General features: G+C 38.2%; 1 protein-coding gene and 1 long non-coding RNA gene across 4 annotated transcripts in view; one reads left to right on the top strand and one right to left on the bottom strand.

Moving 5' to 3' along the window:
• Nucleotides 1-17,257, top strand: part of LOC137616409 (broad-complex core protein isoforms 1/2/3/4/5-like) — a 454,908-nt gene that overhangs the window by 280,436 nt on the left and 157,215 nt on the right. The gene's annotated exons all lie outside the window — the stretch shown is intronic.
• LOC137616410 (uncharacterized) overlaps nt 7,591-17,257 on the bottom strand; it is a 351,177-nt gene continuing 341,510 nt past the window's right edge. The window contains exon 4 of the long non-coding RNA XR_011039426.1: nt 7,591-7,848. This is a non-coding gene — a long non-coding RNA (uncharacterized lncRNA). The remainder of the gene's footprint in view (nt 7,849-17,257) is intronic.

The raw sequence follows: 17,257 nt of genomic DNA, 5'->3' as shown, positions 1-17,257 counted from the left end.
CACATATATATATATATATATATATATATATATATATAGAGAGAGAGAGAGAGAGAGAGAGAGAGAGAGAGAGAGAGAGAGAGAGAGAGAGAGAGAGAGAGAGAGAGAGAGAGAGAGAGCCTTACCTTATTGCCTTATTCTATGAGAGAGAGCCTTACCTTATTGCCTTATTCTATGTTTGGGTTCCCCCAGGTCCCTCAGTGTGAGGCACCTCGTATATCCACCAGAGTTGCTAATGCATCTTCCAGTCTTGGATGGTCTGGGATGCATCTTAGGTATTTATCGAGCTTATTCTTAAACACATCTACGCTCACTACTGATATGTTTCTTAGATGAGCTGGCAGCGCATTAAATAGTCGCTGCATTATCGATGCTGGTGCGTAGTGGATTAATGTCCTGTGTGCCTTCCTTAGTTTTCCTGGTATATTTTTTGGCACTATTAATCTACCTTGGCTTGCTCTTTCTGATATTTTTAGCTCCATGATGTTTTCAGTAATTCCTTCTATTTGCTTCCATGCTTGTATTATCATTTAGCGTTCTCTTCTCCTTTCTAGACTGTATAGTTTTAAAAATTGCAGTCTTTCCCAGTAGTCAAGGTCCTTAACTTCTTCTATTCTAGCAGTATAGGACCTTTGTACAATTTCTATTTGTGCAATATCCTTTTGGTAGTGTGGGTACCATATCACATTGCAGTACTCAAGGGTACTACGTACATACATACATACATATACCAAGGCACTTCCCCCAATTTTGGGGGGTAGCCGACATCAACAAAGAAACAAAAACAAAAAGGGGACCTCTACTCTCTACGTTCCTCCCAGCCTAACAAGGGACTCAACCGAGTTCAGCTGGTACTGCTAGGGTGTCACAGCCCACCCTCCCACATTATCCACCACAGATGAAGCTTCATAATGCTGAATCCCCTACTGCTGCTACCTCCGCGGTCATCTAAGGCATCGGAGGCAGCAGCAGGGCCTACCGGAACTGCGTCACAATCGCTCGCCATTCATTCCTATTTCTAGCACGCTCTCTTGCCTCGCTCACATCTGTCCTCCTATCACCCAGAGCTTCCTTCACTCCATCCATCCACCCAAACCTTGGCCTTCCTCTCGTACTTCTCCCATCAACTCTTGCATTCATCACCTTCTTTAGCAGACAGCCATTTTCCATTCTCTCAACATGGCCAAACCACCTCAACACATTCATATCCACTCTAGCTGCTAACTCATTTTTTACACCCGTTCTCACCCTCACCACTTCGTTCCTAACCCTATCTACTCGAGATACACCAGCCATACTCCTTAGACACTTCATCTCGAACACATTCAATTTCTGTCTCTCCATCACTTTCATTCCCCACAACTCTGATCCATACATCACAGTTGGTACAATCACTTTCTCATAAAGAACTCTCTTTACTTTCATGCCCAACCCTCTATTTTTTACTACTCCCTTAACTGCCCCCAACACTTTGCAACCTTCATTCACTCTCTGACGTACATCTGCTTCCACTCCACCATTTGCTGCAACAACAGACCCCAAGTACTTAAACTGATCCACCTCCTCAAGTAACTCTCCATTCAACATGACATTCAACCTTGCACCACCTTCCCTTCTCGTACATCTCATAACCTTACTCTTACCCACATTAACTCTCAACTTCCTTCTCTCACACACTCTTCCAAATTCTGTTACTAATCGTCCAAGCTTCTCTTCTGTGTCTGCAACCAGTACAGTATCATCCGCAAACAACAACTGATTTACCTCCCATTCGTGGTCATTCTCGTCTACCAGTTTTAATCCTCGTCCAAGCACTCGAGCATTCACCTCTCTCACCACTCCATCAACATACAAGTTAAACAACCACGGCGACATCACACATCCCTGTCTCAGCCCCACTCTCACCGGAAACCAATCACTCACTTCATTTCCTATCCTAACACATGCTTTACTACCTTTGTAGAAACTTTTCACTGCTTGCAACAACCTTCCACCAACTCCATATAACCTCATTACATTCCACATTGCTTCCCTATCAACTCTATCATATGCTTTCTCCAGATCCATGAACGCAACATACACCACCTTACCTTTTGCTATCTGCCTAACTGTAAAAATCTGATTCATACAACCCCTACCTCTTCTAAACCCACCCTGTATTTCTAAGATTGCATTCTCTGTTTTATCCTTGATCCTATTAATCATTACTCTACCATACGCTTAACAAACTAATACCTCTTGAATTACAACACTCATGCACATCTCCCTTACCCTTATATAGTGGTACAATACATGCACAAACCCAATCTACTGGTACCATTGACAACACAAAACACATATTAAACAATCTCACCAACCATTCAAGTACAGTCACACCCCCCTCCTTCAACATCTCAGCTCTCACACCATCCATACCAGATGCTTTTCCTACTCTCGTTTCATCTAGTGCTCTCCTCACTTCATCTATTGTAATCTCTCTCTCATTCTCATCTCCCATCACTGGCACCTCAACACCTGCAACAGCAATTATATCTACCTCCCTATTATCCTCAACATTCAGTAAACTTTCAAAATATTCCGCCCATCTTTTCCTTGCCTCCTCTCCTTTTAACAACCTTCCATTTCCATCTTTCACTGTCTCTTCAATTCTTGAGCCAGCCTTCCTTACTCTCTTCACTTCTTTCCAAAACTTCTTCTTATTCTCTTCATATGAAAGACCCAATCCCTGACCCCACCTCAGGTCAGCTGCCCTCTTTGCCTCACGTACCTTGCACTATACTTCCACATTTTTCTCTTAATATTTTTCATACTTCTCTACACTATTACTCTGCAGCCATTCTTCAAAAGCCCTCATTTTCTCTTCCACTTTTACCTTCACTCCTTCATTCCACCATTCACTGCCCTTCCTCATGCTGCCTCCAACAACCTTCTTTCCACACACATCACTTGCAATCCCAACAAAATTTTCTTTTACTAACTTCCACTCCTCCTCTAAATTGCCAGTTTCTCTTACTTTCATTTCGTCATATATAATTTTCAACCTTTCCTGATATTTACTTTTTACCCCCGGTTTTATTAGCTCTTCAACCCTCACTACCTCACTTTTACATCCACCTACTCTATTCCCCCATTCATTTGCTACAACTAATTTTCCTTCCACCAAAAAATGATCAGACATGCCGTTAGCCATACCCCTAAACACGTGCACGTCTTTCAATCTTCCAAACATTCTTTTAGTTATCAACACATAATCCATTAATGCCCTATCTACTACTCTTCCATTTGCCACTCTTACCCATGTATACTTATTTTTATCTTTCTTTTTGAAAAAGCTATTACTTATCACCATCTCTTGCTCAACACACATATCTACCAGTTTCTCACCACTCTCATTTTCACCTGGTACGCCATACTTCCCAATGACACCTTCTACCTCTCCAGCGCCAACTCTAGCATTTAAGTCACCCATGACAACTATATAATTCCTTCTACCCAGTCCTTCTACACACCTCGTGATAATATCCAGGGTATCACAAAGCCTGCCATTCGTCGTCTGGCCTGCAGAGGTGGTGTCAAACGTATCTCTGGACTCATCTACGAAGAAACCCGTGGTGTTCTGAAGGTATTCCTCGAAAATGTCATCAGGGATGCTGTCACCTACACCGAGCATGCCAAGAGGAAGACTGTCACTGCCATGGATGTCGTCTACGCCCTCAAACGCCAAGGCCGTACTCTGTACGGTTTCGGCGGTTAGATGCCCTCTTTCAATGGCAATCTAAGACCTACAGATGAGCAAGAATCCTGCTTGCGATGCAATCCTTGCAACAGGAGGACTGTTTGTCTCACCTTCTCTCCTGTATCTACATCCTGTGAGACATCGACAAAGAGATGGAGCTGGGGGGAGAGTGACTGCTCCCCGCACTCTAGTTTTGGGGTGTTTGAATGTGCGTGGATGTAGTACGATAGAGAGTAAAAGATGTGAAATTGGAAGTATGTTTAGGAATAGAAGGATGGATGTATTGGCCTTGTGTGAGACGAAGATAAAAGGAAAGGGTGAAGTGATGTTTGGTGAAATGTCTGGTAGTGTCTGGGATTGAAAGGGGAAGAGCGAGAGAGGGTGTGGCTTTATTGCTGAGTGAATGGATGACAGGTAAAGTAGTGGAATGGAAGGAGATATCATCTAGGTTAATGTGGGTAAGGGTTAGGTTGGGTAGGGAATGTTGGGCGTTTGTCAGTGCGTATGGGCCAGGTAGTGAGAAAAGTGAAGAAGAGTGGAATGAGTTCTGGGATGAATTAACTACGTACATAAGTTTTGTAAAGCATAATCATGTGTTCAGCTTTTCTTGTTTTAAAGTGTCTGAATAACATTCCCATTTTTGCTTTACATTTAGCCATCAGTGTTGCTATTTGGTCATTGCATAACATATTCCTATTTAACATTACACCAAGGTCTTTAATTGCTTCCTTGTTTGTGATTGTCTCGTTATTAGGTCCCTTGTATGCATATACCATTCCTTCTCTGTTTCCATAATTTATTGATTCGAATTTATCAGAGTTAAATACCATCCTATTTATCCCTGCCCATTCATATATTTTGTTTAGATCTCTTTGTAGTGAGTTCCTATCTTCATCACAAGTAATTTCTCTACTTATTCTTGTGTCATCGGCGAACCTTCTCACTACAGAGTTTTTAACATCACAGTCTATGTCTGAGATCTTAATAACAAACAACAGTGCAGCTAATACCGTACCTTGGGGCACGCCAGATATTACCTGAGCTTCATCTGATTTCTCGTCATTGCAACCACCATCTGTTTTCTGTTTTGCAGGAATTCTTTTACCCATTTTCCTATCTTTCCCACAATATTGTGCTTTCTCATTTTTTTCTCTAATATATTATGGTCTACCTTGTCAAAGACTTTTGCAAAATCTAGATAGATCACATCTGTCTTTTTCATGTATCATATTTTTGTATATGTTTTCATAGTGTGCTATCAGTTGGGTTTGTGTACTTTTTCCGGGCACAAAACCGTGTTGACCTATATTAAATAAATTATTTCTAACCAAATGATTCATTATTTTCTTTTTTATTACCCTCTCATACACTTTCATAATATATGATGTTAGACTAACAGGTCTATAATTGTTTGCCTCTAGTCTTGATCCACTTTTGAAAATAGGGGTTATATAAGCTAATTTATGTTTAACATATATCTCTCATATCTACACTTCGTCTTAGCAGCATTGCAAGCGGCTTCGCGATAGTGTGTGCAGTTTTTTTAACAAAATCGCTGGAACTCCATCTGGTCCGGCTGCCGATCCATTTTTAATTTCGCTTATAGCCTTGACAATATCTGCTTCATTAATATCTATATCCGTTAGATATTCAACATTTCCTTCTCTCATTTGTTTCATTATTCTCATTCGCAATTCTTGGCGTGAACTCACTCTTATATTTTTCTGCTAATATGTTGCATATTTCCTTTATTTCATTCGTTAAGCGTCTTTCAATTCTTAGAGGGCCCATTTCTTATCTCCCTTTATTCATCTTTTTTGCTTAGGAGTAAAGTACTTTGTTTTTTTTTTTTTTATATTTTGAAGTGTCCTTTCTTCTAAGTCCCTTTTTTAATTTTCTTTTGACTGTATAATCTTTGGGTCTGCATTTTCTATCTTACATTTTATTTCCATCATTTTCCACACATTTTTTTCTTTTGGAAGATTTTCTTCCACTTTCTAATTTTCTGAAATAAGATCCTTCTGCCTCTTGGTATGCATGTCTTTTGTTTATTGTTTTTTTTCGGTACATATTTTTCAACAATTTTCTCCAGCATTTTGTATAGTATGTCCGTATTTACCTGTATATTATCACTTACGAATACATTTTTCCATTCTTTGTTCAGTTCTTTATTTATTTCTGACCATCTTATATTCTTATTGTAAAAATTATATTTTCCATATCCTTCCCAACGTTTTGTGCTTTGATTATCTCTACGATCACTTGCTTTGGAATGGACTATTAATTCTATGACATTGTGGTCTGAAATTCCCGTGTTATACACTATTTCTTTAACATAATTCACCTCATTCACAAATGCTAGATCTAGGACATTTTCCTTTCTTGTTGGAATGTGGTTTATTTGTTGTATATTATGTTCTAATAGCATATCTTGAAGCTTTTCAAATTGCCTCTTATTTTCTGCGCTACTATAACTCTCTTTTTTATATGTATATATACAACCACTTTCTTCTATCCGTTCTTTCCAATCCACGGGAGTAAAGTTAAAATCTCCGGATAGGAGTATATTCCCATCTTTATGGTTTCTACATATATCATCTATTTTTTTCGATTATTATGTCAAACTCCTTAGTATTTGGGGTCTGTAAACTACAATATTCACTAGTTTTTCAAATTCAAATTCTACCGCAATCAATTCACATTCTGTGTTGCTGTATTTTTCACAGACTTTTCCTTGATTTATGTCTCTTCCATATATTGCGGTTCCCCCTTGATTACTATTTGTTCTGTCTGATCTATATGTTTGGAAACCCTTTATCTGGTCATCACTGCCAGTCTCTTGGGAATACCATGTTTCACTTATATTTAATATATCTATTTTTTCAATTTGGGTTAGTTCTTCTAAGAACTCTATTTTCCTTTTAGAGTTACTCGTGACTAAACCCTGTGCATTCATCACTATTATGGTTTGTGTTTCATCCCCATTATTTAATATTGGTAATATGGATTTTCCCATGCTTCCTTCCTGTTCTGATATGATGTTCTTTTCTTCATTTCTAGGAATTCTGCCATTAAAAAATCCAACTTTTCTATTATATTTGCTCTTTCGCCTTCATATTTATTTTTGTGTGTATACCTGCAATTATCCCCATATCTGCAACAACCCCTGGTATTATAGATGCATTCTTTGTAGTTGGACTCTAAATGTGCATATTTGGGTTGAAAGGCATCCATATCTTGGGGCCTTTTGTGCATAGCACACAGAGAGAGAGAGAGAGAGAGAGAGAGAGAGAGAGAGAGAGAGAGAGAGAGAGAGAGAGAGAGAAATTTCATTCTTTGTAAGTAATATGAAGTTTTAGAAGATAGTTTTAGTAATATTGAAACACTAAGGACATGTCCAATTGAAAATTATCAAGTCAAAATTATTTACAATGATCATTACAGCTTATGGATTAATGAGACCAGATATTTATTGGAAAGGCAATTAGAAAATTATTTTTTCCTTTACTATAACTAAAAACAACACATGTTAAACTGTGTTGGGTATGACCGGGTGGACCAACATTCGACTGCATAGTGATGTACATATTCACATGACAAACCGGCTGATCATGGGAACATGTGTACGTCAAATGTAAACGCAAACGCACATACAAAAGACTGGCATGGCAATGGTTCCCGTCAGATGCCTATACTCTCCTCGACAGAGCAATAAAGGGGGCAATTTCAGCTTATGGGACCAAAATACGTGAATGTGTGCTCCCAGTATTAAGATATTTATTAGAAAGTATAAAAAATTAAGGTTATTTCATTAACATATATTTTGACATCGGACTATGCAGAAGTGTAAATTGGATACATCTTGTTTGCACTTATAAAATGGTTTAACTTACTGCAGCTTGAAAATCTTAAATGTTAAGAGGTGGTAAGTTGAAAGAAATTCGAATCAGTCATTCAAAGAATTAGATGGGAGAATTGACACAAGAAAAAGTACTGTGAAAGCTAATTTTTCCTACCTAACATATGAGATCGTCAGTCAGATATTCTTTTGAAATCAAAGAGGGTAGGATTAGAAACTGCATTTCTTGTTGTGAATGATAGACAACAACTAGCTGAAAAGAAATGAAAAGCAAATTATATTTGAAAGTGAAAGCCAAAGATAGGCTTTAGATAAGTCATCAATAGAGATGATAAGAATGGTCAAAAGAATAGAAACCCTAAATACTACTTTTAAAAAATAGTCAAGGTGAAATAGAAAAATGAACAAACACGAGATGAAATCACAACTTTGTGGTGGCCTTGTGAAAATGGAGATTTACAATCTGCGCATCCAGAATTCAAGTTCTGCTCACTACTCGAAAGATCCCACTGGTAAAATCACGACTGTACATTCTCTAGGGACAATTGTTAGTGAATTGATGTGGGGTGAGGTTTCACATGTCTATCTGACCGGTCATCATCAGTAATTTCTTGATCTTCCCTGATCCTTGCTTGGGTGCTGATCATGTGTTAATGATTGATCTCTAGGCCATTGTGTAACAATGCAATGATTTTTCCCCTTCCTCTGAAACTCATGTGTTACCTTTAAATAGCATGGGCTTTAGTATATTACTCAAATCTCAAGGCCGTTTTGGTTTCCAGAGTTTAATCTTAATATTGACTATGGTAAGAGGTTGGAAAAGAAAAAGAAATTATTGGAATAGTGGGAAAAGTATTAATGTGATAGTATACAAAAGCAAAGATGCTGAAGTATAGTATGGAAATTGATGAGAAATAATTCCTAATTAGTTATGCTATAAAAACATTACTATGATATGGTGTTGAGAACAATTGTTAATTTTCCTTAGGGGTAGAGACATTAACAATAAAAACCATCTTTACAAGGAGACACTTACATGATGAGTACATCTCAAAGGGGAAGAGATTAACGGGCATACTTGTTGATCATGATAAGGCCTTTGACCGATAACCGAAACAAATAACTAGATGGACTTAATGAAGATAGAGATGGTACTCTACCATAACACCAGATCTGGAATTATGTGAGTGGTAGGGATATCAAAAGAGTTTGGGATCAATGTTGGTCTATGAAGAATTAGTGCCGAGCCCTTTGCTGTTTATGACAATAATGGAGGAAGCCTCAAATGAGAGCAAGAAATGGGCCACTAGGAGTTGCTTTATGGCAAGGACCTAGTGTTATCAGAAGAAACTAAGGAATGGGGTGCTGGTGATATTTAAAAATTAAGAGTGAAATGGAGCAGAGTGAAAACCCACATAAGCAAAACAAAAATAATGTTCATTGGAAAGGAAGGAAATGGAAAATTTGTCATGAGAATGATCATCACATGATTGTTGTGGATAAGGTGTCTGGTGAATGCTGTACTAATAACAGAATATAACAGGCGGTGGTACCGGAGATGTTCTAGATCACAAAATCTACATGGAGTAAGAGTTTTTGTACTGAAAATGTATAAGTTTAAATGGGGAAAACAGACAGGTTGAGAATCCTGTTGCAATAGATGAACAGGTCTTAGAAGAGACAGATTAATTCTGGTACATTTGACACACACTGGAAGTGAAGCAAGAGCTGAGAGACCACCAAGAAAGTCAGGAGCTGCAGCATGATTGAAATGGAGAGATAATGTCAAACTAACGGTAGATGAAAATATCTAATTTAAAAAGACAGACATGTGAAAGAAACATTGGCACTAACAAGAAAAAATTAAGAAAATTTGATAATGAGAGACCTTAGAATTATAAGATTCAGGGCTAAAGTAGGGTGGAAAGGTCCCATTGCAACAACTGAGGATTTGGCAGACAAATGTAGTATCCAGAAGCTTGAAACAGGCTGAGAACACATCTGGGAGCTTCGAAACATGATGAGAAGGATGATTAACAGTTGGTAAAATGACGGAAGACCTTCAGGAATGCCCATGAAATTGTGGGAAAAGGGAAAAACCTAGACCTGATGGGAGTACATGGCAGGAGTGAGTGGAGAGAACTAATTCCACATCTAACTTGAAGGGAACAGTGAAGGTAAAGGAGTCTGGTTTCAGTTCCAGTATCATCCGAAGAGATACGGATAAGAACGTCAATCAGGCAAGCCCAACCCGCCACTGTGCTGCCCAACTACAGAAGTATCTTTCCCAGTACACAGCTTAAACTTACGGTCCAGGTCTGGGATTGATCTGTTGCCACACGAATACTATGCAAATGCATTACCACTGCACTAGCCAGGAGTCCAGTTGGCATTTACCTTATGACGATAACTACAATATCATTTATTCTCACTTTTTCCACAGAAACTTGATTTGTCAAAAGTAAAATAATATATCATTACTTGTATTGGCTGCGATATCAACATTACTGTGTTAATGGTACAGGTCTTTCAGTTAATTTTAAGGAATCAAAATGTGATTGTAAAGTATGACGAGCAACAGATACAACCCCACTGATATGAGTATAATTTTATAAAAATATATTCTATACCCAAGAATCTTGTGAAAAAGAAATTTTATTTATATACAAAAATAAAGGTACCTTGTTAACATTCTTGTTAGTCTGGGCCTCCCTTTTTTTCACTTCAGTTATTGGTGGATGGGTTACCACCCAGACATAGAGCAATCACAGGAACTTCTATAAAGATATTTGATTGACTAAGAATAACCTGTAATAAACCAGCTGCATCTTTGCATAAGTGTTCAAGTACTGCTGAAGGGATCAGGTTATAATAACTAAATTTTTGAAAATTCATGCAGCATCTGTATTATATTTCCTCATTAGATTTCTTTAAGAGTATATTTTCCTATATTCTTTTAATTTTTTTTTTTCAGAAAACCTTAGAACCTAAGTGATGATGTCAAGGTGGTGGATTTCTTGTCATTGATTTTAAGTGCAGGAATGCTCATGGAAAAACTGCTAACAGTACTTTTTTACACTGGTACATAATCGTGTAGTTTTATGATGGTGACTCAATAACTGACTTTAATTGCAATTGTTGGAGAGACTACCATTTATAATATCAAATCATCACTGTTTCCAGAGGATACCTGTCAAAGAGGTTACCAAAGGGATAATAGATAAAATAGTTATTATTCAACGTTTTGTTTCGAGCATTATTACAGTGTGCCTCATGTGGTACACAATAACTGGTACTAAAGTAGCTTTTCTGTGTCCCTTTAACCCATACTACATGAGTTTTGCATTTTCTCCTCAAACTTTTCTCTTTTTTTCTTAAATTATTTTAGGGGAACCCTATAAGAAATCTCACTATACTAACCTAGGACGATAATTTTCAATGGCCCCTATCAGACGTTTCGCTAAACTAACATATAATAGTAATGGAATATACATAAATATAATGTAACCTAAAGTTACCTAATATTTATTAAATTTTCATCAGGTTTTTATTCTATTCTAAAAGCAAGGGGAAAATGTGTATGATAATACTATCTTTAGGAAAATTCTAAACACAAGGTACTATTTATAACAATAAGTGAGGAGGTACAACGAAAGATTTTTTTTTTATTGCTGTAGAGTATATAGTGCCAGGCAAAAGATCAATTGGACCTGAATTTACAGAAACATCATTTAATACTGGTATACAGTATATTGCTTATGATAAATGTGTCTAATCTTCTATTATGGTATTGGAAATTCTTAGAAAATTACTTCGGTACTCTGTAAACACTGAAGATCTAAAGCTACTACTTGCCATCATACGTTTGCAGATGAAACTGCTGGTGCTGAAAGGTAATGTTGAAAACCTTCACACATCTATAAAAAGAAAAGCAAGTAATCTTGAAATGTACTTCAAGTTACCCAAATAAGTTATCAAAAAATAAACCAACTTAAAGAGCTAAATCAAGATGTGGGAAAAAATCGAGGAGAAAATGAAAAGATAATCAAACATTAAAGCTCATATTAAAACAACACAAGAAGCCAGTTGAAGGAAGACCTGTGGGCTAACACATTAGACAGCCAAGATTTCGGGTATTACTTTAATTTTTCAAATAACAAAAGCTACTAGAATTAAAAATGTGAAGAAATAAATTTTATTGAAATATGTAGACTTAGCAAAAAGAAATGTGCAGATTAAGCACAAGGCTGGTTAGACATCGAAATGTGCAGTTTTCTCCCCACAAATCTTTTTTTGAGCTCGAGTCATGTCATCCTGATGGAAGTTCCTCAAAGGCAGCTTCTACTTGGGATATTTCTGCGAGTGATATACCAGAGAATTTTACATAAGAAGTATCACAGGGTTCTATCCCCTGGAGCAAATATCCCGAGAGAGCTCGAGTCATGTCATCCTGATGGAAGTTCCTCAAAGGCAGCTTCTACTTGGGATATTTCTGCGAGTGATATAGCAGAGAATTTTACGTAAAACGTATCACAGGGTTCTATCCCCTGGAGCAAATATCCCGAGAGATATTGTGTATGAAACAGGACGTGTTTAAAACAAGCCACGGCCATCCTTTTCCGAATAGAGTTAACCTTATCTCGAAGGACAAAGGATAGGATTGATACATGGGCGAGAGTTGTTACAACTCTGATCCCAGAGTGCTGAGAATATGTTCGCTGGTTTTCCATTCCTTCTAGCAACGCCATCTTTACAGATTTGCTTTGGGAGTTTTTTGCTTATTTTCAAGTTTTCTTAGTGATTCTGAGACCATGGATGCTTCTGCTTCTTCCTCATCGCTGAAGACATGGAGTGTACTACTGTAACCTCCACCAGGCGGGTGAAGTTGCCTTGTGACCACAAGACTTGCTAGAAGCATGAGGAGTGCTATGTTTCCAAGGGTTCCTTTACCATTTGGGAACCTACTAACTGCAGCGTGTGCAAGAACCTGATATATACTGGTTTCCACGCAACCGTCTCCCAGGACTAGAAAGCGCGGACTCAGAAGACCATTCGTCATTGGGTGAGAAGCTTCTAGAGCAGCTCTCAACAAGGTGCCCCTACCCTTACTTCAATGGAACTTAACCCTTTAACCCCCGGGGTTCTTGGAAATTTCCGTGCCTTAAGCCCCAGGCGTTTTCAGTTTTGAAGGGCTTTTCGACTTATTTTTTTTAAATCGCGCCCACAGCCTCAATTTTCATCTTAGAGAGGTCAGATTGGTCTCATTCTTTTGGAAAAAGATTGAAGTTTTCAATAAAGTTATCAAAAGTATAAAGAAAATAATATAAATAGTCGCTATTGTTAGATTAAGTTAGGCGATGACGAAATTTTTTATCTTCTTTCGTATACATTCCGATAAAGCACAGAGGGGTCTCATCACAGAAACCTTAAAACCATACCATCTTATAGAAAATTTATTCAGCTATAAAATGGTATATAATTGTTTGTAGTTAAAAGAAGGAAAACATGAAAAAAAAATAGTATACCCACAACAATTGTAAACCTAAATTTCCTTAGCGCAAGTAACGAAAATCGGAGATTGCAAAAGTTTCTTTCTATCGATCATACGTAACCTATATTTAGAGTAATTTTTTTGTTTTGTTTTTTATTTTGAAGTAAATTCATTGAACTTTCTAATGACATATGCGAAAATAAGGATAAAGTCATCTAAATAGTGGCTATCGTTAGGTGAAGTTAGGCGATGACGAAATGTTTTATGTTTTATTGTATACATTCCGATACAGCAAAGTGAAATCTCATCAAGGAGACTTCAAAATTATACCATCTTATAGACAATTTATTCAGCTATAAAATGGTATATAAGAATTTGTAGTTAGAAGAGAGGAAACATGGAAAAAAAGTAGTAAACGAGCAAAAACTGAAAACCTAAATCTCGTTACTTGCGGTGAAGAAATTTGGGTTTACAGTTTTTGCACATTTTATTATTTTTTTTCCTTATTCATTTCTTCTAACTACAAACTATTAGATACCATTTTATAGCTGAATAAATTGTCCATAAGATGGTATAATTTTCAAGTATCTGTAATGAGAATTCTCTGTGATTTATTGGAATGTATACGATAAAAGAAAAAAAAAAGTTTGTCATCGCCTAACTTCATCTAACGATACCCACTATTTACATTGCTTTATCCTTATTTTCACACATGTCATAAGAAAGTTCAATAAATTTTTCTTCAAAAATAAAAAAAAAATAATAAAATTCCTCTAGGCATAGGTTAGTTATGACCGAAAGAAAGAAACTTTTGCAATCTCCCTCTCTCTCTCTCTCTCTCCCTTTCTCTCTCTCTCTCAGCAAAGTCAGTTTGAAATATGCACAGTGGCTGCCTAAAATAAATTGACGTATTTTCAAATGAATATATATATACAGTATATATATATATATATATATATATATATACTATATGTATTTCTATAGAATACCTGAAATAAGATGAAAACATACATGCATAAACACATCACCAACCCTCTGGAAAAACTTACAAATCGTAGTTACCATGTCCAGACAACGGTCGTAATTTTTTGCCTTGAGCTGCCATCATTCACGGAATTTTTTATTTATACACTGATCTTACTTGACCTTTGGGCATTTTATCCAACAAATGCCTTCACACATATAAAGAGGAATATTCTAAAAATTTATAAAGCACTATCACTTATTAGAATAGGCTGTAAAAGCGCAAAATTGACGGATAATGCACGAAAGCCAAGGTTCTCTCACAAAGTCAACAGCTGAACTAATTACTTCCTGGCAGACTCGCTCTGTTTACCTCATCCCAGTCACCCACCCAACACGTTGTTCATGCAGACCGAGCGCGGGAATGAGCATAACGGCGATGAATATAATAATATACTAAAGGTTTCGGCAAAATAGAAATAAAAAATATACAAAAACAATCATGATAAGCATAAAAACCGCATGGCAACTTAAATCAGCTGCTTTCGGACCTTTAAATTCCGAGACACGGAGATTTAAAGAGCATTACGCTCAGTCCGGGGAACTTCTCACCTACGCCATGGCGCACACGTAAACACATCGTTACCATGGTAACGAAATCATTTTTAGTAATTATTCGTGTAAATAGCTATGAAACCTAAACAAACTGCATATGAAATATGAGCTGAATCTATAAAGAAAATTTATAGGTCAATCAAGACCCCAGTGGAGCCCAGGGAAACTTTTCATTCATCATTGTTGACACGATATCCAAGGAACAATCAAACAATAGTCACGCAGGAGTAATGATGATAATTTTTCGTAAAATTTGTATAAATGACTATGAAACACCCCAAAAAATACAAAGAAAAATAATCTGATTGATAACAGAAAGTTTAAAGGTCCATCTTGACCTCTGTGGGGATCTGGGCATTATAAAACAATGAAAACATTGTGTTACCATGGCAACGGAACCATTTTACGTAATTATTCGATAATAATAGCTATGAAATCTAAAGCAAATGCACATAAAAGGTCAGCTGTTTCCTTTACATAAAATTTAAAGGTCATTCATGACCCCTGTGGGCCTCAGAGAACTTTTTATTCACATTACATTGATGATAAGATGTCGAAGGAACAACAAAACCACACTCTTACACTGGTAACAGTGCCCTATTTTCATAATATTTGTGTAAATGCCTATGCAACCTAAAATTACTACACAGGAAATATCAGCTGATTCTTCAAAGAAAATTTAAAATTCCATCTTGACCCTTGTGGGGCCCAGAGAAACTTTTTATTCATGTTACATTGATGACAAGATATCGAAGGAACAACATCACAACAGTAAAGCGTTGTATTTAAAATACAAGGCCTGCCAAGACCTGTTATCTACGCATAAGTATAGAAAACGTACCCGTACGTCCATGGGGGTAAAGGGATGGCTTATGAGGGACGTACCCGTACGTCCTTTGGGGGTAAAAGGGTTAAGGACCTTCTCTTTCCCAAGACCGAGGTGACTGCTGCTTTTGGTCACCAGATACCGACGGTACGCACTTCAGGTGATGAGCCTGGAGGTCGTTGTTGACGACTTCTTCCATGACGTCAGAGAGTGAGAGAGAGAGAGAGAGAGAGAGTCCTACCGACTACGTGAGCCTCTGATGAGTCCCTGGATGTCCATCAGGTAAGTACAGTGTCTCGTATTTCTTTGGCTCACTCCCCCATTACTGTATCTGCTGCCTCTCCCTCCACCTCTACTCCCATTCCTACTCCGAATACACCTTTGTTCCCTGGTCACTTGGAGTTTATGGCATTTATGAAGGCATTCATGGAAAATATCCATGCCAAACATAAAAGAGCTCAAGCATCCTTAGAGGCAAAGATTGAGGCTTTCCAGCAGGCATCTAAGTCCAAGGCTCCACCAGTGTCGAGCCTTCCAGATTGCTTAGTGAAGAATCCTTGGCGCTATGCAAAGAATATGGCTCTGAGAGAGGGTTACCTTCACATTGGAGAAGGCATGGGATCTAAGCCTGTCTCCGACTTAGAATTATACCCATCGATTGATAGTTATCCTTACTGTTACGTAAGGCTGAACTCTGGATGCATCCATGAGGGAGGATACTTTCCCTAAAGAAGCCGTTGTCCTGGACCACAGCAAGGCTCAAACATTACTGGTTAGAGGCTAAAGACAGCCGAGTTTACCAACACTTAACTTTCGGCCTTAGGCAGGAAACAGGCCACCTTTAGTACTCCCAAGGATACTGTCTTTCCCTTTGCCTCAAAAAGTTTAGGGCCTCAGACGAAGGTAGTAATCAAAGGTATGCCAGTGCTAGAAGAGTGCAAACCTGTCTCTCTAGTCCTTCCCTATGACTCGGACAGTTGGGAAGATGTCCAACACACCTTTACAGTCGGAAAACTGGATAGGGACATTGTAGGCAAACAGTTCAATGAAAGGTTGCCTAGAATTCCTGAATTCTTATTAAAGTCAGAATTCAAAGCCAAAGAGAGGCTATTGGCTTCTTTGTCCCACCAGTCTTATTAGGAAATGCTGATTAGGAACTATTCAAAATTGGATCTCTTCCCAACCCTGGCAAAGACTCATCTGGCTACCTTCCACGGGGATCTGCATGCTTTCTTTTTGGCCAGAAGAGCATGCAGAGAGCACGTCCTAGCTGCAGCCACTATTCGGCATGAACCTAAAAGGTTGATGGACTCGAACATCTGGGGAAAGTATCTCTTTCCTCGGAAGGTGGTCAAGGAAGTGATGGACAAAGCAACTCAGGAGAAGAGCCTTATACATAAGTGGGGTATGTCCTCCATGAGTAAATTCACCCCAGGAGAAGGACCTCAACCTAAAGGCAAGAAGCCTAGGAGACCCTTTCAAGGCAGGAAGACCTGTCCTGCTGCGGTCCCCCCCCCCCCCCCCCCCCCCCGACTGTACACGGCACCCCAGCAGTATGTAACACAGTCTCCAGCCTTTAACGCTGTATATGAAAGAGACACTACAACATTTCGCCCGGTCAGAGCTCAGGGCAAAAATGCTAGTGGCAGAGGAAAGTAGAGGCAAAGCGTTTAAAGAGGCAGGTCCTTCTAAACAACGAGGAGCTTCCGGTAGGGAGAAGACTCTATCTTTTCAAGGATCAATGGAAGTTCTATCCTTGGGCTCACA

This window comes from Palaemon carinicauda, chromosome 22 (genome assembly GCF_036898095.1).
Source record: "Palaemon carinicauda isolate YSFRI2023 chromosome 22, ASM3689809v2, whole genome shotgun sequence".
Classification (NCBI taxonomy): domain Eukaryota; kingdom Metazoa; phylum Arthropoda; class Malacostraca; order Decapoda; family Palaemonidae; genus Palaemon; species Palaemon carinicauda.
The sequence above is the reverse complement of the archived record's forward strand: the minus strand, read 5'-3'. Positions and strand labels throughout refer to the sequence as shown.